The sequence below is a fragment of the Ziziphus jujuba genome, chromosome 1, assembly GCF_031755915.1.
Source record: "Ziziphus jujuba cultivar Dongzao chromosome 1, ASM3175591v1".
Lineage (NCBI taxonomy): Eukaryota > Viridiplantae > Streptophyta > Magnoliopsida > Rosales > Rhamnaceae > Ziziphus > Ziziphus jujuba.
In genome coordinates this window covers 36,346,798-36,371,933 of record NC_083379.1, presented here as the reverse complement: position 1 = coordinate 36,371,933, position 25,136 = coordinate 36,346,798, and the positions used below count along the sequence as shown (strand labels likewise).

Genomic DNA, 25,136 nt, shown 5'->3' with positions numbered 1-25,136 from the left:
GAGTTTTATGGCAATGAAAAGGCATACATTTTCTAAATTACAAACTCTTAGAAGAGAGTTTAAAAATTTGAAGATGCAAGAATATGAATATGCTCAAGATTACCACTCTACAATAAACTAGTTGACAAATCAAATGAAAACATATAGGGAAGGTATTTCTGATAAGAAAATTGTTGAGAAAATATTGATTAACATTGTTAAAAAAGAGGATGCAATAGTGACTGCCATTGAAGAGTCAAAAGATATTTCTTAACTTTTAGTAACAGAGTTTATGGACTTTTTACGATCTTATGAAAAAAAAAAAATTAAGTCCTTGCAGTGAAAAGTTTGTTGAGAGTACATTTCAACCTAAAATTAATGCACCTTCTCAAACATTAAAAAAAAAAAAATCAAAGAAAAATTTTTGAGGAGAGCTCAAAAAATGCTGAACATAAAAAGAGTGCAAATTATTCTCCTTGTGGTATTTGTAAAAAGTGAAGCCATTTGGAGAAGGATTGTTAGTTTCATGACAAACTATGATGCAAGAAAAGTAAGAAATTTGGCCACATTGAAAAAGATTGTCGCTTGGAAAAAATCACAAAAAAAATTTCTCTAAAGATAAAGAAAATACTGGAATTCTTTTTTATGCTTGTCAAGCTGTAACAGAAGAAAAAAAAATGACAAGTGGTATATTGATAGTAGTTGTAGCAATCACATGAGTGGTGATTGAAATAATTTTTGCAATATTATTACATCATGTAAATCACAAGTCAAATTGGGAAATGGAGCATTAATGGAAGCAACTGGTAAAGGTACAATTGCTGTCCAAATGAAACAATAAAAAAAAAAAAAACTGAAATCTCTAAAGAAAGGTAATTGCAACAAATCAATAGAAAACATACAAATTTCTCACCTTACCTATTAACACGTTGTTAAATGGCTGGGATTATGAAAACCTTGTTGTCCACTTTCTTCAAATAAACTACTTCTTGTTCTTCCTCTGTGTAACCCTTTTTCCTAGCTCAGTTTAAAAGGTTCAACATCCAGAAATAAATTTGATCAATAAATATCAATGATAAATAAAATTTAATAATAACAACTGCAAAAGACATATGGGGGAGATGTAAGGTTTGTTAGAGAAGGATATGAGACATGAGCAATTATGGCCAGTTCTTTAGACACACGACTAGCTACCAATTCTCTCTATGGAAAAGTGCCTAAAACCCATAAAACTCTGAATCTAAATACAAATAATATAGAGTTTGTAAAGTGTTTAATACCAATTCCAAAATCTGACCTTCAAACAATCGGGAAATGTGCAATGTGGGTCCAAAATAATTTTGTGGAAGGTGTCGTAGACAAATTAGGCCGACCTTTCTGGATAAATTAGGTCGAGGTTCTCAACATTATTTTTGGTCGGTAGGTTATCGATAATTTAGGTTTATAGCAGACGAGGTTTCTAGAGAGGAGGTTTCTAATTGTTTACGATTCAGCCTTTTTGGTTAATTTAGGCCGAGGTTTCTTGACATTGTTATGGTCAATGGGTTTTGGATAATTTAGGTTTCTAGCCAACGAGGTTTAGGGATAGTGAATTTCTCTTCATTTACGGCTTCGTAGGTGGGTGGGTTTTCATTCTCATACAAAATATTATTTCATTATTTTTCCTTTTATTACTTCAACAAGAGCAACAAGTGATTCAAGTTTTAAATTTCGATAACTGATTTAACCGATAGCAAAGTTTCAAATTTTTTAAACCAGCTTAACTGATAGCCACAAATCCAATATAACTTTTTAAAATATTCCTTGCAACATGATTGGGTCTCATTCTAGGAACTCCTTGCAAGGGTCTCATTATAGAAATTTCCATCAAATGATGTCCATGAGTTACTACTATTTTTTCTTATATATGTGTATGTATTAGTCAAATTCAAATAAGGTCATTAATATGAAGACTAACATAATGTCATCCTTTTTTATCCATTGGATTGTATTAAGATTTGAGATTTAAAATCATATTTATTAATCACTGGGTGGCAACTTAGTTCACTTTCTTTAAATAAGGTTTTAGTATGTCAATAAACTCATATTTAATCTTTTTTTTAATTTTAAATCATAATCCATGATGTGATCTAATGTTCACTAAGGGACCATACTTGAGACTAATTGATATATATATATATATATATATAGTCAGGTTCATATCAGGAAGACCTAATGTTTAATATTAGCCCGTTCTTTATTAGCCATCGGATCACTTCAAACTTTAAGATTTAGTAATATACTAAAACTTTATTTATGGAAAATAAATGCTACTAGAATCCATTAATTAATAAATATAATTTTTAATCAGTCTCTAATTAGACTAAAAAATAATTTTTAATATTAGTTTTGATATTAAAAATCTAATTTGAATTTAGTTGTGTATATATATATAGATAAATGCATACATATTAAGAATAGTTTTAGTGTGTAGTTTTTAGATTTATTTTTTATACATGTCAATAAAAATAAGACAATGTTATGTTACTTGTCACATCTTGGTGTTCATAGCTTCTTTGTACTATCTACCCTTATCAAAAGGTGTTTATCTTATGACATAAAACAATAAAAATGAAAAATTGAAAATGAAAAAAAAAAAAGAAAAAAAAAGAAAAAAAAGAAAAGGGATATGTGTTTGTTTTAAGAACAACGGGGACGTAAAATTTTGTATGCTCATCAAATGTCCAAAAATTAACAATTATTATAAGGGTGTTTTTTTTTCTTTTTTAAATTCATATTATTTGTTATGTAATTGTCTTTTCAACTTGCTGCAAATCAAAACTATATGTATTTATTACAATTTTTTTTTCTTTTGTTGGTCAAGTATTTATTAGACAATTGTTTAGAAAAAGAAGAAACAAAGGTATTTATTGGACAGTTTAATAGTCACTCATTGGTATTCGGACAATTCAAAAAGTGTCAACCACTAAATGCAAAACCACCTCTAGTCGACGAGAAAATCTTCAGTGCAACGGTGGTACCAGCTGATTTGGTACCACTCCAAATGGTTTAAGCCATCTGCTAAAAATTTACCACATCAGTTCTTTTTTTTTTTTTTTTTTTCAATTTGCCACTCCAACTAATTAATTGCCACCTGTTTAAACATTTGCTACCTGTTAAACATTTGCCTTGTAGAATTTAACATTATCCAGCTCACCATTTCTTTTTCTGAAAAAGTAAAATTTATTTTAAAAAAAAAAATGCACCCAAAGGAAAACCAAGCTGGTAGTGATGTCTGCAGGACCTTTCTTTTTTTCAGGGCAATTTTATATTTATCACCAATAATGCGGTCACTCCGGCAACTGCCGAAAACAATAACAAACATGGAAAATGTCTTCAGGAATACCGAAACCAAACAAAAAAGAGTTTCGCTTTTGGGTTTGTACGGCCTCAAGTGCATAAATAACCCTCAAGAAACCTGGGACCAGGGGAAGAGAAGAGAGTGTATAAAGTTCGGGACTCCAAAATAAAATCTCGTCTTCCAGGTTTCTGGGTTGAATGACCAAGAAAATAGAGGGTATAATCTAAAATCTAATATGTTGAAAAGAGGGCATAATGTGTGGGTCTTTCATAAATATTCCAGATTTCCAAGGCTTTTCTTGAGGTTTCTGAAAGTCTGCTTCTTTTACTTTGACGTTTTCTTAAGGTTTGGGGTTTGTATTTTCCTTCTTTTTTTTTCAACTTATTTCCGATTTACAAGATTTGGGATACTGTTTTTTTTTTTTTTCCTTTTTTCTTTTTTGGGAGTTAGTATTTCAGATGATTTTAAATGTGAATGTTTCTGGGCAAATAGTCTGCACAAAATATTATAATCTTATTTTATTGCTTTTACAAAAAATTATCAATTAAATTTGAGACTAGATAAACAGAGATTAAAATTAAGTTGAAGAACGAACTTCTCCAAGAGAAGCAATAGAGCTGAAGAAGAATCCCCATTGCCAAACCGAAGTTTAGTAATGCTTTCTGCGTTGAATGACCAGCAAGATGACTCTAGAAGAAGTGATATTTTCAAGCTGCAGCTCAATCATCGGCAACAGAAGTAACAGCGATGGCCTGCCACTGGCTGTTTGTGAATCTGAGTCGGAGTCCTGCTCCTTGAAAATTTTCTACTGGTCTCACAGTAGCCGCCAGTGACTTCAGGCACAGCTGAAGAGGAAAACAATGAAACCCTAAATGGCTGGCTAAAATATTTAAATTTTCCTATTTATTTATTCTTCTATAAAGGTTTATCTTTTGGATAAAAGAAGAAAATAATTTAAAATAGCAAATTGGACATTTTTAATTGACGTGGCAAACTTAACATGTGTTATTAAAGTACGTTTATTTTTAACAAATGGCATTCAGTTATTTGAAGTGATACCAAATCAGCTGGTACCACCGTTGCACTGAAGATTTTCTCCTAGTGGACCCCACGGCAGAACTTGACCTCACACTACCACTTTGACTTTGAACCGAAAAATAAGTAAAAATTAAATAAATAAAAGAAAACCCATCTTTAGCATTCGCAAACTCATCGCCACTCCCAGCTTTCAAATTCTTGAGAAATCTTAACGCTGTTGAGGCTTGAGCGTTGGGTGTGAGTGGGAGCTTGGGTTATCAACGCCCGCGACAATGACAAAGTGGCGGTTATCAAATCGGACGGTAGAGGATGGTGGTGTCGCTGTTGCACATGGAAACAACTTTGATGAATCTGATCTAAGGGCGTTTAAAAGAAAAAAAAAATTGGTACATGAAAAATAACCATAATATATAAATAAATAATAAAAATGAAAGTAATTTGTGGGCGTTTTTTGAAGGAACACAAGGGAAAGAGACTTTCACGGGGTAGGAAGAGCTTTGATCTCTCATATTGAAAATGCTAAATGTATGAAACACGAAATGTGTTGATAACCCAAAAAAGTGACTATATTACAACTGTAATTACAAAATTCCACCGAACCGCTAAAGGAGCTACAGTAATTTCATTGGTTGAAGAGATAAATTCATTCTTGCTTGCTGAAGAAGACTGCGCTGAAAGTGTCGTTTACAAAATGAGAAACCATGTTGTTTGGGCTGACCGGGCAAGGCACTTTCGCAATTTTACCCTTTGCAGCCCCTAGCCACTCTTTTGGGGTTCACAAATTTTGCACACCCACGGTCAAGTTTTTGCATAAGGGTTAAATTTCAATTAACCTTTCAATATACATGGCATTGTCATTGTCCTTTTACTTTGGGGGGGGGGGGGATATATCACTGTCTCGGTTGTTCTAAACATTGGAGAAAGGTCAAATAAATAAGATTTCTGTACCATTTACTCCAATACTCTTTAAGATCTAAGTTTGTTTACCTTGTAAATTCTCTCAGCCACTTCATGTTTCATATTTAATATGGCCTCCAATATGTCAGTTCCTATAATTATCTAAGTTTTGATTGCTCCAATTTCTAAGTCAGTATAATTTCTTTAGCTCGGAATAGTGGTCTTAGACTTACTTTCATTTTTGGAAAAGAAGTTGGTGAGAAGTGAACAGGTTGCTTTGGTTTAATTATTTTTATGTAATGTTGGTGCAGCTATTTTTCATGTCTAAACCTGCTAAATTTATTGTTTAAGTTCCTGCTTTCATTAAGTTATTTCAATTTTCTGATAAAAAAAGGGAGGCTTGCAGAGTTAAAACAAATCAAATCCTGAACAAAATCGGAAACTATGGTTTGTTAAAACAATTTAATTTTCGCTTACCAAACTTTATAATTAACATAGAGATAAAAATTTCTCGCTTATTCTATCTTGAACTCAAAGCAGCTATGAATCCCATTTGACAAACCACCGAAATTGAATTGTCCAATTAGTTTAGTTTAATCAAACTGATGACTACACTAAACATTTTGAAATCTGAGTCCTCCATTTTCCAAAACAAGAATGCTAGAAACTGCTTCTTAACTCCTATGTATCAATTCTCTAGATATGGTTCTGTAATTTCAGAGGCAGAGATTTGATCTCACAAATTGAAATGCTAAAAATGTGAACAATGTGCTAATGACTAAAAGTGATATAATAGACCTGTAAATTACAAACCTCTATCGAGGCGTTAAAAGAGTTGCAGTAATTTCATTGGTTGAAGAGGACTCAAGCTTGCCTGAAAAAGAATCTACAGCAACTGTGTCATTACCTAATGAGAAACCAGGTTGTTTTGGCTGAGGCAGGGGACTTTCACTACCCAACATAACAACCACATAAGACATATTTGGCCTGTCTTCAGGGTGCTCTTGCACACACAAGAGACCGATACGAAAGCTGCGCAGCACCACAGAAAGATCACTTGTGTCCTTTAAACATGGATTGATAAGTTCCAAAGGTCTACCTTCTTTTCACAATCTCCACGCCTATAAAATCTCAAAGCCAATTTCTCAATCGGGTGGTCTGGCTATTTTTGTTAAAATTCAATTGATCTTAAGATCTCAAACATATACTTAGGAGATGGGCTTGGAATGATTTTTGTATGATAACAACAACAAATTGTCACTTACATGTCCAATAAGCTTAACAGTGTCGTCTAAATGATAGAACCCTCTATTTTTTTTTCCACTTATGATCTCCAACAATAGAATACCAAAGCTGAAAACATCAGATTTTACAGAGAAAAGCCCATCTTTGGCATACTCAGGAGCCATGTAACCACTGTAAACAATCATTGACACAGATATCATTTAAATGAAAAGTTGAAACAGAGAGCATTTTAAGAAATACTTACTATGTTCCAACCACTCTCTTTGTATTTCCTTCACTTTGATCTCCACCAAAAGTTCTAGCCATACCAAAGTCTGAAATTTTTGGATTCATTTCATTATTCAAGTAAAACATTACTGGTTTTAAGATCTCTGTGTATAATTCTTAATCTTGAATCTTCATAGATATATAGAAGCCCCCTTGCAATTCCACAGATTATGTGGTAGCGATTGGACCAGTCTAACAGCTTATTTTTTGTTTGATCTACAAAGAATCTCACTCAAATTAATCCAGTGTATGATTTGAATTCTCATATATACAACAACACGGTGAATGTTCAGGATTTAATGGAAACTGCAGTACTATCCTTATTAAACATATGAATCCTGTGAGATAAACAAACTAAAAATGGATTCCAGGCTAGTGTTGGGCATGTATTCATAAACCAACATTTTTTCTTCCCCTTTAAAGCAGCAACCTAGAAGCTTTACTAGATTTCGCTGTTGAAGTTTTGCAATCAAAATAACTTCGTTTTTGAATTCATTCACTCCTTGTGCTGAAGTACTCCTTGACAGCCTGTTCACGGCAATTTCTTGCCCATCTTCTAGTGTACCCTGAACATTATTTGTAATTTATAGAAGGCTTATGATATATACTTAATGAGATTAGAGTTACTTTGTACAGTTTTTGTCAGCATTTTTATGGAGTTACCTTGTAAACAGGTCCAAAACCGCCTTCTCCAAGCTTATTACTGCTTGAGAAGTTGCCGGTGGCCTTAACTATCACATCTACGTCGAAGAATAGTACCTCAAAATCTCCTGCTTCACTTTCGTTGTTCTGATTTGTTTTTATTGCTCTGGTTGCATTGGTCTCCACATTGTCTAACAAAAAATAATATAGAGGGAAAAAAAAAGTTGTTTCAGCTTAAGAAATGAAAAAGGGATCATAAATTGATATATTTGGATTGGATACATTAAGCCTTTTTTATGGTAAGAAATTGGATGCATTTAGTTGATCGAATTCAAATTTCATAAGATGGAAGCAATGAATCTAAGCTCTGTCATCGTTTACTAAAAATGTTTGTGCAAATTAAACCAGATATTATATTTTGGTCAGCCTTATCAGATTCAGGGTGCCTAATAAATAGCCGATAAGTAAGTTTAGTAGGCATATTTGTACTGAAAAGGATAACCTCGCTCATCATTATGGTTCTTTCATGTTACCAAGATGACATACATCATATTAATGAAAAAGAAGAAACTTATTGAAGTTAAAGGATGCCACATAAACTTTATGAATGTGTTGCGGTTAGTAGCACCTTAAATAAACAGTACAAGTGAGATGCTAGGCATTCTGTAGTAGAATATGGATCTGCATATATATGTATGTTTTGCAAAGGTGTTCAAAGTGATTGACTTTTACCTTCAAAGCCTTTCCTTGTCTTGAATTTGCAGATGCACCAAGCAAGCAAGAGCATCCCACGGAGCACAACGAAGACAGCCAAAACTACCCCAACTATTTTCCCCTTAGGCCCACCATTTCCACCACATTTAATTTTAGTACATCATGCAAAAGTATCATATATCATCACAACTTGAAGAAAATAAAAAGAAGCTACAACCTGGAAAAGTTTCCAATTGTAATGAAAACAGAACCATTATGCAGAACACATTGATATATAAGGATCTTAACTATTACTAATTGAGGAATGAGCACAGATAAGAAAGTGATCCTGTACCTAACTCGGAAGTGTGCATTCGAACATATAGAGATTGCCCATCAGCTTGAAGCTTTCTAATATCGATCAATTCCCCAAACCACATAACACAGCGACTACCTTTTCCTCTAATATCAGAATTTGTATAAGCTGTAAAAGAACAATTGCTCAAGCATTTGGCTCTGCATTCCTTGAGATCTAAACTTTCGTTCACCCAAGTATATGTTGTATCTGGCAATTTCAATCCATTGAATTTGACAAACCCATATGAACCTTTGTCCTGGCAGCTGAATGGTTTATTCCATTCACATCCTTGAGACCATTCTATGAAATTTCCTTTCGACTTGAAACCCTTCAAACATTGGTAAACAGGGGATTCCCTAATGATACAGTTTCCATAGGCACCACATAAACCATAATTGTCATAGTTATCTATGGGCACTGATGTAAATATTTTCCAACTTTGAGTCACTGAATTCCAAGCATAGCGTTCCCGGTTATAACCACTTGTCTGGTTCACAAAAATCCTTGTTTTTTCAGATTCACTTTGGAGGTGAAAGGTATAGTAAACTTCATCTTGAACAAATTCAAACTTGAACAAAGGGTTGGGTTTTAACTCTGGTTCACCACTGAAACGAAGGTCGTTCCATGGGCCATTCCAGTAGTACTTGTCGGAGCCTTTCCACATGACAGAATCAGGATAGTTATAAAGTGTCATTCCCCAACTAAAGTATTGACAGAGAGAAACTCTCGGGATTAATTTAGCTATAAGAGCTGAGAGCTATATATTGGTTGACTATAGAAGATGTTATAGGAGCTGTATATTTAATAGATATTATATTATACAGTTGTATCATTATTTGTATAGCATGTACAGCAACAATTGCCTTATCAGTTGCTATTGCCTTATCAGGCTTCTCAATTGTACCTATATAGTGTGTTGTTATCTCTTCCTTCATATCACTGAATATAAGACATATTTTTTCTGGTTCTGGTGTGCAAATAGGATTGCTACTACAGCATCCAAAGCACGTTAAATATTGTGTCTTTTTTCAACTTTTCATTTAAATTATTTTCTACATGGTATCAGAGAAGGTTTGATCTTTTTTTCTCTTCTTACACATTTAGCTATGGCTGATTCAGATTCGAGTCTAAAGCTTTCATCTGTTCCTTTGAATGGATTTAATTTTGTATCTTGGTCAAGAGCTATCACTCTATCACTTGATGGCAAGCGAAAATTGGGTTATATAGATGGTAGCCTTCTTTGTCCAAAAACAGATGATGCAAAATTTGAGGATTGGCTAGCTACTGATCAACTTGTTTGATCATGGATCCACAAATTAGTGAAACATTCACCTATTCTGAATCTACAAGAGAGCTATGGAAAGCTGTCACAGAATTGTATGGTAACAAAAATAATGCTTTTCGTGTTTATGAGTTAAAGCTTGAGATTGCAGGAGCCAAACAGGGAGACAAAACATTCAGTGAGCATCTTGGCCGTCTAAAAAAATTATGGGACGAGTTGAATCTATGTTGTCCACATACTATAGATGCAAAAACATTATTGCAAAGAGTTTAAGAAGATAAAATCTTTGCTCTTCTTAGTAGTTTGAAACCAGATTATGAAACATTGAGAAGTAATATTCTTATGGATGCTAAGCTTCCTACATTATCTACTGTATGTGCCAGCATTCAACAAGAAGAAATTCGTAAGCGCACCATGAAGGTGGCTGAATCAATTCAAGATGCAGAAAAACTTGAATCTCATGCATTGGTGACTGGAAAATTTGATTAAAAAAAAAATTCAAGTTCAAAAAAGAAAAATAATTCTATATACAAAGGAAAGAAGGAACTCTTCTATTGTGAACATTGTGGTAAACCTAGGCATACAAAAGATCGATGTTGGGAATTGTATCCACATCTCAAATTAAATTTTGAGAAAAATAAAAAAGCTTATGCTGCAGTGGCTGATGCCTCCATCTCTACAAATCAAATGAATCAGTTTAGCCAACTCTTTCAACAATTTTGTAAGTCCATATCTTCTGAGTCAACTCCTTCATCTGCATCATCTACACATCTTTCAGGTAATTTGCAAGCCTATCTCACTTCTTCTTCTAATGTCACTTCATGGATTATTGATTCTGGAGCAAGTGATCATATAACTAATAATCTTTCTTCCATACATGATTTTATTCCAAAATCTAATAACCATGAAGTTTCTGTAGCTAATGGGTCTACTGCTCCTGTCATAGGAAGTGGAAAAATTAGTTTCTTTCCTCATTGTCCCAATTCGGATGCTCTAGTCGTCCCATCTTTCCTTGTTCAGCTTTTATATGTTGGAAAGATAACTAACTCTTTGAACTGTGATGTTATTTTTTCTCCTACCTCTGTAATTTTTCAAGATCAAAAAACGAAGAGGAAGATTGGTGAGGGAACTTACTCCAATGAATTATATAAGAGTGTTAAGAAGAGTCAAGTTTTACATAAAAGACTTGGTCATCCATCAACTCATATTTTATCTAGTCTATTTCCATCCATTATTGTTAAGTCTAATATTTGTGATGTCTGTCAGTTCTCTAAACAGACTTGTTTACCTTTTCCTAATTCTTCTTCTATTTCAAATCAATGTTTCGAACTGATTCATTCTGATTTATGGGGTCCTACACCTATTGATTCTTATGATGGATACAAATATTTTATTTTATTTATTGATGATAGATCTAGAGCCACCTGGATTTATTTATTAAAATCTAAAATAGAGGTAGCTTCAATTTGTCAAGAGTTTCATAACGTGGTGCCTACTCAATTTTATGTCAAAATTAAGTTGTTTAGATCTGATAATGGCACAGAATATACCAAAGGTTTTTTACTTGAATATTTACGCAGCCATGACATCATACATCAAACTAGTTGTGTTGGAACACCACAACAAAATGGGGTGGCTGAGAGAAAAAAATAGACATATTCTTGAAACCACACGTGCAATTATGTTTCAAATGCATGTTCCAGAGAGATATTGGTCGCATGGTGTTCTTACTGCAACATATTTGATTAATAGTCTGCCTAGTCGAATGCTTAAATTCAAGTCTCCATTAGAAATCCTTAATAATCGTAAACCTAATATATCACACCACACTTACGTATGTTTGGTTGTAGCTGCAATGTGCATCAATAGGCTATTCATCGTGAAAAACTGGATGCTCAAGCAATTAAATGTGTATTTTTTAGTTATTCTTCTACAAAAAAGGGATACATATGTTACAATGTGAGTAACCGAAAAATTATCATATCATGTGATGTTGTTTTTGTTGAATCAGAATCATTTTTTCAGGCAACAGATGATTCAGAAAATTAGTTTTAGGGGGAGAGCTTGTCCGATTTGATACCTCTTCCAATTGCTCCAAATATAGAAACAGAGGCAAAAAAGGATGGCTCTGCTATAGTATAGGAGGGTGTCATAGAGCCAGAAGTAGAAGCAATTCAAGGTGAAAACACAAATGCTACAGATGAAGAAACAATATCAGCATCATTACCTCAACGCAGATCAAGTAGAGTGACTCGTCCTCCTAAAAGGATGAAGGATTTCTTTACCTATCACAGTGTTTCTTATCCTATTGAGGCTCATTTGACATATAATAATATCTCTAAGTCTCATGTCTTTTTTTTAAGTGATGTATCTAGGAATCATGAACCTAAAACTTTCAAGGAGGCTAATTCTAGTCCTATTTGGCAACAAGCAATGAAAGAAGAATTACAGGCACTTGCATACAATAAAACATGGGACATTGTTAAACTTCCACCAAGAAAGAAAACAGTTGGTTATCGTTGGATATATAAAATTAAATCTAAAAGTGATGGATCAATTGAACGACACAAGGCTAGACTTGTCGCAAGAGGTTTTACTTAGACCTATGGAGAAGATTACACAGAGACTTTGCTCCACTTGCAAAGATGAATACAATTCGAATTCTTCTCTTTGTAGTTGCAAATTTAGAATGGAAGTTATTTCAAATGGATGTCAAAAATGCATTTCTTCAAGGTGATCTTACAAAAGAAGTCTACATAAGTATTCCTCCCAGTCACCCTCAAGAATCCAGAGATGGTCTAGCTTGTAAATTAAAGAAGGCAATATATGGACTTAAACAATCACCTCGAGCATGGTATGCCAAACTTAACTCTATTTTGATGTTAAATGGACTTAAAGCAAGTGCTGCAGATTCCTCATCATTCATACAAAAAGGTACTTTCGGAATCACTGTTGTATTGGTATATGTTGATGATATAATAATTACTGGTGATGACAATTCTGAAATCATAAAGCTTAAGGAATTGCTGCATAAAATGTTTGCAATTAAATATCTGGGAGTATTAAAATATTTTCTTGGGTTAGAATTGCTTATTCAAAGAAAGGCATATTTAGTAGTCAACGAAAATATGTGTTAGACATGTTGCAAGAAACTGGGAATCAAGGAGTCAAACCGGTGGAAACTTCTACATATAGTAGTAAACTTGATAATGATGGTGAATTACTTGCTGATATTATCCAGTATCAAAGATTAGTTGGAAAACTAATCTATCCTACAATCACACGTCCAGATATAATTTATGCAGTTAGTCTGGTAAGTAGGTTCATGCGTGCACCAAGAGTTAATCACATGATAGCAGTTCATAGAATTCTGCAATATTTGAAGGGATCACCTGGAAGGGGTCTTTTGATGCACAACAATGGCCATTGTTCTATTATAGCCTACACTGATGCAAATTGGGCAGGTTGTCCAGTTGATAGAAAATCAACCACAGGATATTGTACACTTGTTGGTGGTAACTTGGTAACGTGGAAAAGCAAAAAGCAAAATGTGATTGCAAGATCAAGTGCCGAAGCAGATTATTGAGCTATGGCATCAACTACTAGTGAACTTATTTGGCTTGAATGTTTACTACAAGATTTGGGCTGTCATACTTCTCAACCTATCAAATTATTTTGTGACAATCAAACAGCTATCCATATTGCCTCAAATCTAGTTTTTCATGTATGTACAAAACATATCAAGGTGGATTGTCACTTTGTCAGAGAAAATGTTCAAACTGGTGTTATTAGTACTCCTTTTGTTCAAAGTGGTCAACAACTTGCAGATATCTTCGCTAAAAGTTTATCTTCTATCAAGTTTCATGAGGTTTTGTCCAAGTTGGGCTCTATTGACATCTTTGCACCAACTTGAGGGGGAGTATTGACAGAAAGAAACTCTCGGGATTAATTTAGCTATAAGAGCTAAGAGCTATATATTGGTTGACTATAGAAGATGTAATAGGAGCTGTATATTTAATAGATATTATATTATACAGCTGTATCATTATTTGTATAACATGTACAGCAACAGTTGCCTTATCAGCTGCTGTTGCTTTATCAAGCTTCTCAATTGTTAGGAATGTCAATTTGCCCCATCCACCCCGAAAACCACGGTGCATTGCCCCTAATGGAGTGATTTTTCCCCTAAAAAAGGGGCTGCGGGGCCGACTCAGGCTTAACTCCTTAGGCCCGAATCGGGGCCGGACCAGGCCAGGGGATTAAACACCCCAGCCCGAACCCGGCCCATATATATATATATATATATTTTTGTTATTTCCATTATAAGTCACTATTAACTAAAGCTTGAAACTCCCAGCCGGCCTTAAGTTAACATTTAAATTACACTCCAGTCTCTAGTGCTGCCACCACCATCTCTGGTCTCCCTCAACTCCCTTGCTTAACTCAGCTAACATTTAACAACCAGTCTAGCTCCAGCAGTACATGCCGCCGGTGCCACCAGCTCCCTCAGCTCAACTCAGCCTTGCTGCTGCAGATTCTTCTTCACAGCCGCCGCTACCACCACCAAGCATCACCTCCCTTAGGTCAGCCTTGGTTTCCAATTTTTTTTTCTCATCTTCCTAGCAGTCCTAAAATGACCATAGTATCTCTCTGTAGTTCTTGATAAATAGGAACAAATATGAAAGCTATTTGTTATTATGTACCATTTGAAATGATGGAGAGATGAGAAGGTAAAAGGGTCTTTGCTTTAATTGTGGAAAATATTCACCGTAGAACATCAATGCAATGCTAAGTTAGCCATCCTAAATTAGCCATCCTAAAGTTATGCTAAGTCACCGTAGAACATCATTTCCAAGTTCTCTCAGTTTGCAATTTGCATAGCTAGAAGCAAAATTTAGTTATTCAATATTGGAAAGCTTTTTGGTTTTAAGATTTGCTTCTAGCTCTTCTTGACCATTTTAGTGTTCAGCTATATATTACCTACTACCATAAACACCTTGACTATTACAAACTACTTTTGGGAATTAATTGCTGTGGTTTGATCAACTTCCTACTTTTCACAACCATTCGACTTTTAGCTTTGGTATATTGCAGTAAGCATACCCAGCATTACCAAATTTATTTTTCATATGTTCAAGTTTTCAGAGATTGTCTTTCTCAATTCATTAAGGTAAAAACTAGAAATTACACAATATTAATGAAAAGATGTATAATTTATACCACCTTCAATCAATTTTTCTGTTGGAATTTATGGGAACGTTGAAGTACATCATAACATTTGTACATATTCTTTTTATTTTTTTAGTAATAATTCATTTCGTTCTTTGTTTTTTGGTGGTTACATGGGGGTGAATCTACTGTATCATGCTGCATTAGACCAATTAAATTTCAGTTCAAGTTCAACCACATTTTTGGGTTGGTATTGATCTTCTTCAAAGTCAGTTAATGTGCAGGGGAAGCTCTACTTTACATTCAAAAAATTTCTTTCCTCTGTAATAAAACTTGATTTTGTATTCTTTGCTTACTAAGCATATACATAAATGTAAATTATGCCATTACATAATTATGCTTGGAGGATATTACCAGAAAAAAAACTTTTTTGTGACTATAAAATCAAATTCTGTCACAATTAGGTGTGTATAGATATATATATATATATATATTGCACTTAATGAACGAGGAGCAGTTTGTAGCATAAGCTTTAATGCTTGGATGGAAAGAAAAAGATAACAATTCCTTAACCTTATCAAAAAAAATTATATCAATTATTAAAAAAAAATAAAAAAGGGGAAAACCGCCCTGCACCGTTACCAATTGGGGAATCCCCATCCCCGGCCCACTTCTAAAGAAATGGGAAAAAATGCGGGGATGGGATGAAAAATTCCCCGCGGGCATGGGGACGGAATTTCAATAGCCGACCCCGCCCTACCCCGTTGACATTCCTATCAATTTTACCTATATAGTGTGTTGTTATCTCTTCCTTCATATCACAAAATATATGACATTTTTTTTCTGGTTTTGTTAGAATTTGTGGATCTAACCATACATAATAAATTTCATAAATCATAAATTACTAACCTCCAAACTCAGCCATTGATAAATTAAATCTTTAATCCTGCAAAATAGAAAATAATGTAAAGTAGTGCTTATGGACACACTACTCTCAAACCACTCTCAGATCTCTGAAAACCCCAATATCAAAATACCGTACAGCATGTGTTTGTTTGCTTGCCCTAGACCTTTTATAGTCTCTGCAAGTCACACTTACCCATTAATTTTTAACACACACAAAATACTAATAATTTAATAATATAATAATACTAGGAAAATTATGGGTAAGTCATTGGGCTTTTAAAGAGAGTTGGTCATCCAGTCTAATGGGCCAACTGAAGTCTTATAGAAAGTGTGTGACCAAAGGCTCTACTACAAAATAATAAAATAAGCCAGTCCCATTAATGGCATAAATAGGCCCTGTAAATGAGTAATTGATTATGCTAAGTCCACAAATTATATATTTATCTAACATTCTCCCACTTGGACTGCATAATCATCATCATATATAATCCAAACTCACTTACTACAGAATCTCCTGAACCATAATACCATTTCATCCAAATATATATAGCATGCCGATAGGACACCACAATATACTAGACTAGGCAGTAGAGATTCTCTCAGTAAATCTCCCAAAACATGATACAATTTCAACTGAGCACTTTGCATGCCATAAACTCAGTCTAGGTAGTAGAGATTTACCTAACCACATGCAATCCCCTAACACAAAAATACCATTTCATCCAAGCACATTGTGTATCGACAGGACACAACAATATACCCAAACTAGGTAGTAGAGACTCACCATGGCACCTGTGGATCAACATACACATATACATAGACTAATAGTCTCAACAGGCCTGTAAATATAGGAGCAATAATATGTGTAATAAATCATCTCATAAATAAATAATGATCCACATACATCAATGTATCAAAATACTCAAATAAATAAATAATACTCAACATGGATATTACTGCAGAAATTATAACAAACTCCCACTGACCCACAACGGTCTCAGCTGTCTAACAATCCCATACAGGACACATGCTCCTCAAATATGCCTACGGATAAGGCCTTGGTCAGTGGATCTGCCACCATGCTGTAAGTAGGCGTGTGAACTACAGTAATGAGGCCTTCTTCAACTTTCTCCTTAACCACAAAATACTTAACATCAATGTACCTTGCACCAATGGTACCTTTTAAATTATTGGAGAAAGATACTGCTGCAGTATTGTCACAATACATCATAATAGGCCTCTCAATGGAGTCAATCACTCCCAAATCATGAATAAAATTCTGAAGCCAAACTGCATTATGAGTAGCCTCATAACACGCCACATATTCTGCCTCCATAGTCGAGGATGCTGTCACTGACTGTTTGGCATTACTCCAAGATACAGCACCTCCTACCATATTAAATATATACCCAGTGGTAGATTTCTTATCATCCACACAGCCTTTATAATCTGCATCACTATAACCAACAACCTCTAGGGAGTTGGTACGTCGATATGTCAACATATGATCTTTAGTACTCTGAAGATACCTAAAGACCTTCTTAATTGCTTGGTAATGAATAGGACCAGGATTGCTCATAAATCTACCAAGCACACCCACAGCAAAAGCTATATTAGGCCGTGTACATACTTGAGCATACATCAAACTACCTACTGCTGAAGAATAACGAACATTTCTCATCGCCATGCTCTCTTTATCATTCTTGTGACATTGATCCTTAGAAAATCTTTCACCCTTTGTGACCGGTACACTTCCAAGAGAACAATTATGCATATCAAATCTCTTAAGGATTCTATCAATATAGGCTTTTTAAGACAATTGCAACACATAATTAGTCCTATCTCGAACAATCTTGATGCCCAAAACAAAAGAAGCCTCTCCAAGATCTTTCATATCAAAATGGTTGCATAACATCTGCTTTGTCTCAGCTAATAGGTCAGTGTCATTAGTAGCCAAAAGTATGTCATCAACATACAATACCAGAAATATAAAACTGCTCCCACTGACCTTTATATATATGTATCTATCAACAACATTCTCCTTAAAGTCATCATCAAACTTAAGATACCATTGCCTCAAGCCTGCTTAAGACCATAAATTAACTTCTTAACCTTACAAACCAAATTACCATTCCCTGTTTGCTGGAAGCCAACTGGTTGAACCATATATACATCTTCAAATAAATCACCATTCAGAAAAGCAATTCTAACATCCATCTGATGCAACTCTAGGTCATAATGTGCCACAATTGCCATAATGATTCTAAAAGAATCCTTTGTGGATACAGGAGAGAATGTCTCTGTTTAATCAATTCATTCCTTCAGGCTAAACCCTTTGGCTACAAGTCTAGCCTTATACCTCTCTACTTGACCATTAGAGTCTCTTTTAGTCTTAAAGACCCATTTGCACCCTATAGGCTTGCTACCCAATGGTAACTCAACCAAATCCCAAACACCATTTGATGCCATGGATTTCATTTCATCTTCTATTACATCCAACCAAAAGTTTGAGTGCGAACTGCTTATGGCTTCATCATAAGTGACTGAATCTGAATTATCACTTATGTCAAAATCATGCTCCTGCAAGTAAACCTCATAGTCATCAGGAATAGCTGACCTCCTAGTCCTTTGTGACCTTCTCAAAGGCATATCAGCATCTACAATAGCTGGGGTATTCTGCTCTTCAATGATGGGTTCATCCTGATCAACTACTAGTTCATCAACTACTGGATTAATAATATCTCTATCAGGAACTACAACACTAGGAATGAATACATTTTCTTCTCTAAATTAAGACTTCCTTTGACCATTACTATAATCAAATCCAATATCATCTTCTAAATAAACAGCCATGTCTGATTCAACAATTCTCGTGGTGTGAGATGGACAAAAAAATCTTGAACCCCTAGATCCTATACAATAGCCAACAAAATACCCACTTATAGTTTTAGGATCCAACTTCTTAACTTGGGATTATAAATCCTTACTTCAGCTTTGCAACCCCATACTTGAAAATGATGCAAATTAGGCTTTTTCCCTGACCACAACTCAAAAGGAGTCTTAGGAACAGATTTACTTGGAACTTGATTCAAAATATAAGCAGCCGTCCTTAAGGCCGCTCCCCACAAGTAATCTGGCAAGCTAGAATTTGCTAACATAGATAGCACTATGTCCAACAAAGTATGATTTCTCCTCTCAGCTATGCCATTCTGCTGAGATGTACCAGGCATTGTATATTGCACATCAATGCCACACTCACGTAAATAAATTGCGAATAGCCCTGGGTTTCGTCCAGTCTCATCATATCTACCATAAAATTCATCACCTCTATCAGACCTCATAGCCTTTATCTTCTTATTCTTTTGAAGCTCCATCTTTACCTTAAACTCCTTAAAACCAACTAAAGAATCTGACTTCTCACGGATAAGCTCAACATGTCCATAACGAGAAAAATCATCAATAAAGGTAATAAAATTACCTTTAACCACCCAAAGCGGTTGGAGTGAAAGGTCCACATACATCAGTATGCATTAATTCCAAAACATCTCCATACCTTACTTTCTTATCCTTTCTAACCATGAAAGTTAGCTTCCCTTTCACACATTCTACACAAGTCGACAGGTTGGAGAAATCAAGATTAGTAAGTATTCCATCCTTCACTAAACTTTCCATCCTGTGCCTAGAAATATGTCCCAAACGCTTATGCCACAACATTGAGAAATTATCATTAACTCTTGGACGTTTAGAAGCAATAGCAGGGTCAACAACAGAATTAATAGAAGAATTGAAACCATTACTAAATAAATCAAATCTATATAAATTGCCACATAAAGTTCCAAAACCAACAATTTTATCATCCTTATACATCTCAACTTTATTATTCTCAAACAAAAAACTAAAACCTTGATTATCCAAAAGTGAAATAGATAACAAATTCCTCCTAATTGAGGGTACATATGAAACTTCTTGTAATTCTAAAACATATCCAGTGGCAAGCTTTAACTTGATTGTTCCCATGATATTCACCTTCACTCTCGAGTTATCTCCCATATAAACATGCTGCTCAAGATTGGTTGGCCCCCTTTGCCTTATCATCCCCTTTCTTTTCTTGCTTTCCCTTCAAATGCCAACAATCTATCTTCTTGTGTCCAACTTTATTACAGTAGCCACACTTTCCATTGAAGTAGGCTTTCCTTTCCTCTATGTGATGAGCTCCATCCCTAGGCACTTTTGGCTTCATACCAGAAAACTTCTTCTTGTTAGGCTTAAATCCTTGTCCAGACGTAAATCCTTGTCCAGGCTTAAATCCTTGTCCTTTCTTTTGGAAAACCCTCTTGGACTTATCTACCTGATGTGAATCTATAGCAATAGATATTCACCTACTGAGCTTAATATCATCTTCCTCTTTTACAAGAATAGCAGTTAATTCCTCCAAACTACATCCTTCTTTCTTAGTATCCAAACTAGACCTTATATTAGCAAACTGAGATGGAAGACTCTTCATTATCGAATAGGTCAAGAACTCCTCTCCAATGTCCATCTTAAGGCCCTTTAACTTATTATAATAAGAAAAAAGTAACATAATGTGGTCTCTTACTCCTTTAATTCCATCATATTTAGTATTATTCAAAAGGTCCAAATAATGATGCTTCTCATTCATATCAAACTTGATAAATTTCTTTCCTATCTCTTCAAGAAGTTCCTTTGCAGTTTCCACCTTTTAAATACTTGCATAAATTGATTCGTCCATATAATTCTCCATCATCATCATGCAGCACGTATCAGAATGCCTCCAATCCTCATAAAGTTTCCTATCTACTGCACTACTCTTATCAGTTGGTACCTCTGGTGGATCTATCTCTAAAGCCAAATCCAATTTCATAAATGTCAAATTCATAACTAAAGTCTTCTTCCACTTCTAATAGTTTATCCCATCCAATTTCATCATGGCAGTCATAGGCAGAACATTTGGGGTGCTACTAACTGTGAAACTAGCAAGCACAATAAAACATTTAATATATATAAAACAATAACTATTTTCCAGCCCCTTAACACAAAACATAAAATATCAATATCGCTAGAGTCTTTGTAGCACTAAAGATACCCTTTCACGAGCCAGGGACAGTCAACCAAATAACCACAATCAAATGCATTGAACTGAATCACTGACAAGGCAACTCAGAACCTGCAATACATGGCATTTAATTAACTTCCACTGCCATTCTAGGCATCATACAAAGCAACTAAAACTACCGACAGGGTAGCCTAGTTACCCGTATAGACCCTGGTTAATAAGTGGGAGAAAAATAACATATTGGCAATTTCACGAAATAGGCAAATATAAAACATCCCATCCACTATGCCAACATACATTACATTGATACACATAATGCAGATAAAATAAGTCTCACAACAGGTGAGTACTTAAAATTCTATGCTACTATACCAACTAGGCACAAAGCCTCTTTAGGGAAAGCTAACACAATCAAAATTTTCATGCAAAGATATTTAAATTTAATTCAATAAAATTGGAATGAAATAAATAAACAAAAAATAAATGAATAACATCCCTTTTTTTTTTTTGTTAATAAGAGTGAACAATAGATAAATAAACAACTAACCAAATAAATAAATAAACAAAATAAAAATAAAAAGGAAAAAAAAAATTATTTTTTTTTGCTACTGACGTCAGCAAACGACACGTCGTGCTGACATTAGCACCAAGGCTCCAAACGGCATGCCGTTTCTCTATTCTTCTTCACCCAGCCGGGTCACAGGTGACCCGGTTCCAATCCAAACGGGTCACACGACCCGCTATTTTCACCCGACTTTATCTCGGTGTTCCGACCATCGTTTTCAACGATTCCAGCGGCTTTAGGTTTGTCTGATTACGGGAAATTGTTTCCCCAATTCAATTTGAACAAAACCCAGAAAATTAAAACACCCAAGCATGTGAAATTCGATCGTCGAAACCCAGGTTTTTTTTTTTTTTTTTAAGAACAAACAATAATCGACCATGAGTTTATATATACGTAAATATGTTTAATTGAATACATAATCTTGAATCTCAAAATTTACATATGTATACAAATCAAGAAAAGAAAAGAAAAGAAAAAAAAATTTATGTAAAGCAACGTATATATATATCTAGAACACACTGATAATCAATCATGAATGGCCGAAACACAGATCAATATTCACATGTGAACTGCGATAAATTACAAGGGAATTTACTATGCATATTAACCACTGCTCTGATACCAATTGTTAGAATTTGTGGATCTAAACATACATAATAAATTCCATAAATCATAAATTACTAACTTCCAAACTCAGCCATTGATAAATTAAATCTTTAATCCTACAAAATATAAAACAATGTAAAGTAGTGCCTATGGACACACTTCTCTCAAACCACTTTCAGATATCTGAAAACCCTAATATCAAAATACCGTATAGCATGTGTTTATTTGCTTGCCCTAGACCTTTTATAGCCTCTGCAAGTCACACTTACCCATTAATTTTTAACACACACAAAATACTAATAATTTAATAATATAATAATACTAGAAAAATTATGGGTAAGTCATTGGGTTTTTAAAGAGAGTTGGTCCTCCAGTCTAATGGGCCAACTGGAGTCTTATAGGAAGTGTGTGACCAAGGGCCCAACTACAAAATAATAAAATAAGTCAGTCTCATTAATGGCATAAATAGACCCTGTAAGTGAGTAATTAATTATGCTAAGTTCACAAATTATTTATTTATCTAACAAATAGGATTGCTACTACAGCATCCAAAGCACGTTAAATATTGTGTCTTTGTTCAACCTTTCATTTAAATTATTTTCTACATGAAGTCTCCAGGAGAAGGGTCATCAGAGCTCTTCCATGATAGTAGGCGGCGTTCAAAACCTGTTTTCAAGTCCCATCCCAGCTTCATACCTGGTAATAACTTATCAGTAGGATAATCAAAACTCTGCCATAGATAGTTGTTTGAATTCTCATCTTTCTCATCTCTTACTACTAGATTTCCAGAATCCAAAAGCTGTAATATTGGAGTGCTCTAGATTGGTTTACTTGGTTTTTCTGACCAAACAACACTAGTGCCGTGGATTAGGACATGATGGCCTGTGCTGTTTATCATCAACGTAGCAGATGAATCATCTATTGGGTTCTGCCTGTTTGCTACCCAAACAACAGTTCTAACTGGTATATCTTTGTACCAAATTCCTACGTACCAGTTTGTGGAACTACCTGGACTGAAGAAACCCACCTCAAATTTTCCATGTTTGGAAACCAAGGTGCTGTTCTGACTGAGATACTGGGTTCCAGAAATGGTGTCATCGTAATTAACAGCCATGGACAACTTAAAGAAGAAAAGGATTAGAATGGTATATAAAAATGTAAAAGAAAGAGTCCCCATTTCTTCTTCTACATCAAGAGCCTTTGTCCGAGTTCTGTGATTTAGAAATATATATTTATACAGGCATAGACCTTGACGCATTCACCAGATTCTAGTAGTTAAGACTGTTTATATTATCGTAACATACATAATTGATTGATTGGCTGAAAAGTCTACATTTCAAACTTAAAACTCTACTTTGTCCCCAAAAAGCACAAAATAAATAAAGAAAGAGAGAAAGAAAGAATGAAAATAAAAACTGAAACTCTTCATTCCATCGTGTGCGTATTTTTCTGTTATTCAAGAACTTCTTTGTCTTTTTCTTTTTATTTTTTATTTTTTATTTTTGGTAATACCAAGAAATTTTTTTCTAGATTGCTAGGAAAACATCCTATGACATTTGGTGTAAAGTGTAACTTTTATATGGATGTTCCACTATTTGGTTGGACGTTTTTTCCTAGACAATCCAGTATAGAAATGTCATGTACAAGAAAATCACTGGTATATAATTTTTATATGTAATCGGGTTTAGTAAAGGAATATTTTCTTATTATTATTATTATTTTGCTGCATGAAATTTTATCTCAGATCCTTGGGTGAGTGAATAGAAGGACAGGGATTATCCCGCATAACATCAGTTACGGTGTGAGGTGTTCCAAACAGCTATGGATAAAAATTTCTAGATAAAAGAACTTTTTTGTATATTATATATATGTTGATTTTTAATATTAAAATTTTTTTTTAAAAAATTGAAAGATTAGTGCATAAAACCAAAGCATGTGGATCCTACTTTGAATATCTATACTATAAAATAAATTAATTTTTGAAGAAAATCAATAAATTAATATGAATTCACTAGTAAATTAATTCATATTAATTTATTGCTTTTGTTTAAAAACTAAAATATGTATTTTTCTAAAAAAAATGAACTTATAACATCTATCAATTAAATAATCAAAAAGCAACTATAATGCTCTTGTTGTTTTGAGAAAGTCTTAATGGAAATGTCTATATTAATAATTCCAAAGTTCTAGTTGGATTAAGTCTGATACTAAAATTTCCTTACCAACCTATCTCATCCACCATTGTCAAAAAATAAAAATAAAACTAACTAAAACTAAAAATAAAACTAACTAAAACTATCTAATTTTGAAGCCTAGCGTACAGGTCGCATCTTCTTTGGCACAATATGGCTATTTTTGTAATACTCTGTTTGTTTGGTTAGAGGATCGCCCTATGTGGCTTAGTAATCTTTTACATGCTGATTAACTGTATTATTTTCTTAATATTTTTTTTTTGAAAAAATTAATTTCTTAATATTATTAATATCTTTTCTTTAAAGAATAAATAAATAAAAATATAGCATACCTTCTGTGGGTTTAAATGTTAAAAAAAAAAAAGTGTTAAAAAACCTTTTTAGGGTAAACGTTGACTTGACCTGGTATTTAAAGTAAAACTTTGATGATCCACTTACTTAGCGTGGAAGACTTCTTTCCGATTGAGACGGCAGTGCTTCTTTTTCTTTTTGTCTTTGTTAAAAAAACTAATGATGCATGAAAAGTGTACCAGTACTATATGATTTTGATAATTATCAATAAAAATTAATTAATTATAATTAAATCAAATATTGAAGTATTATATAAATAGCATTTCATGAATAAAGTTTTTAATTGGAATATATATAAATTTTAAAAATTATAAATTAATATAATTTTTGAATTTTTTAGAACAATAATATGATAATTACTTACAGATAACTATTAATCTCACATATTAATTCACTTACAAAATATACTTAAATTTGTTTTATCTAAAAAATAAAAAAATATATATCAAAACTCATCCAATGATATATACAAATAAGATTATTATTTAACATTTAAAATAATTATGGATGAAATAACTTCTAGTTTTGAAGC

At 33.8% G+C, this 25,136-nt stretch overlaps 1 pseudogene; it reads right to left on the bottom strand.

Annotated features, from left to right (window-relative positions):
* Positions 1-6,069: 6,069 nt before the first annotated feature.
* LOC107431177 (G-type lectin S-receptor-like serine/threonine-protein kinase At4g27290) lies at positions 6,070-23,506 on the bottom strand (annotated as a pseudogene).
* Between the last annotated feature and the right edge of the window lie 1,630 nt (positions 23,507-25,136).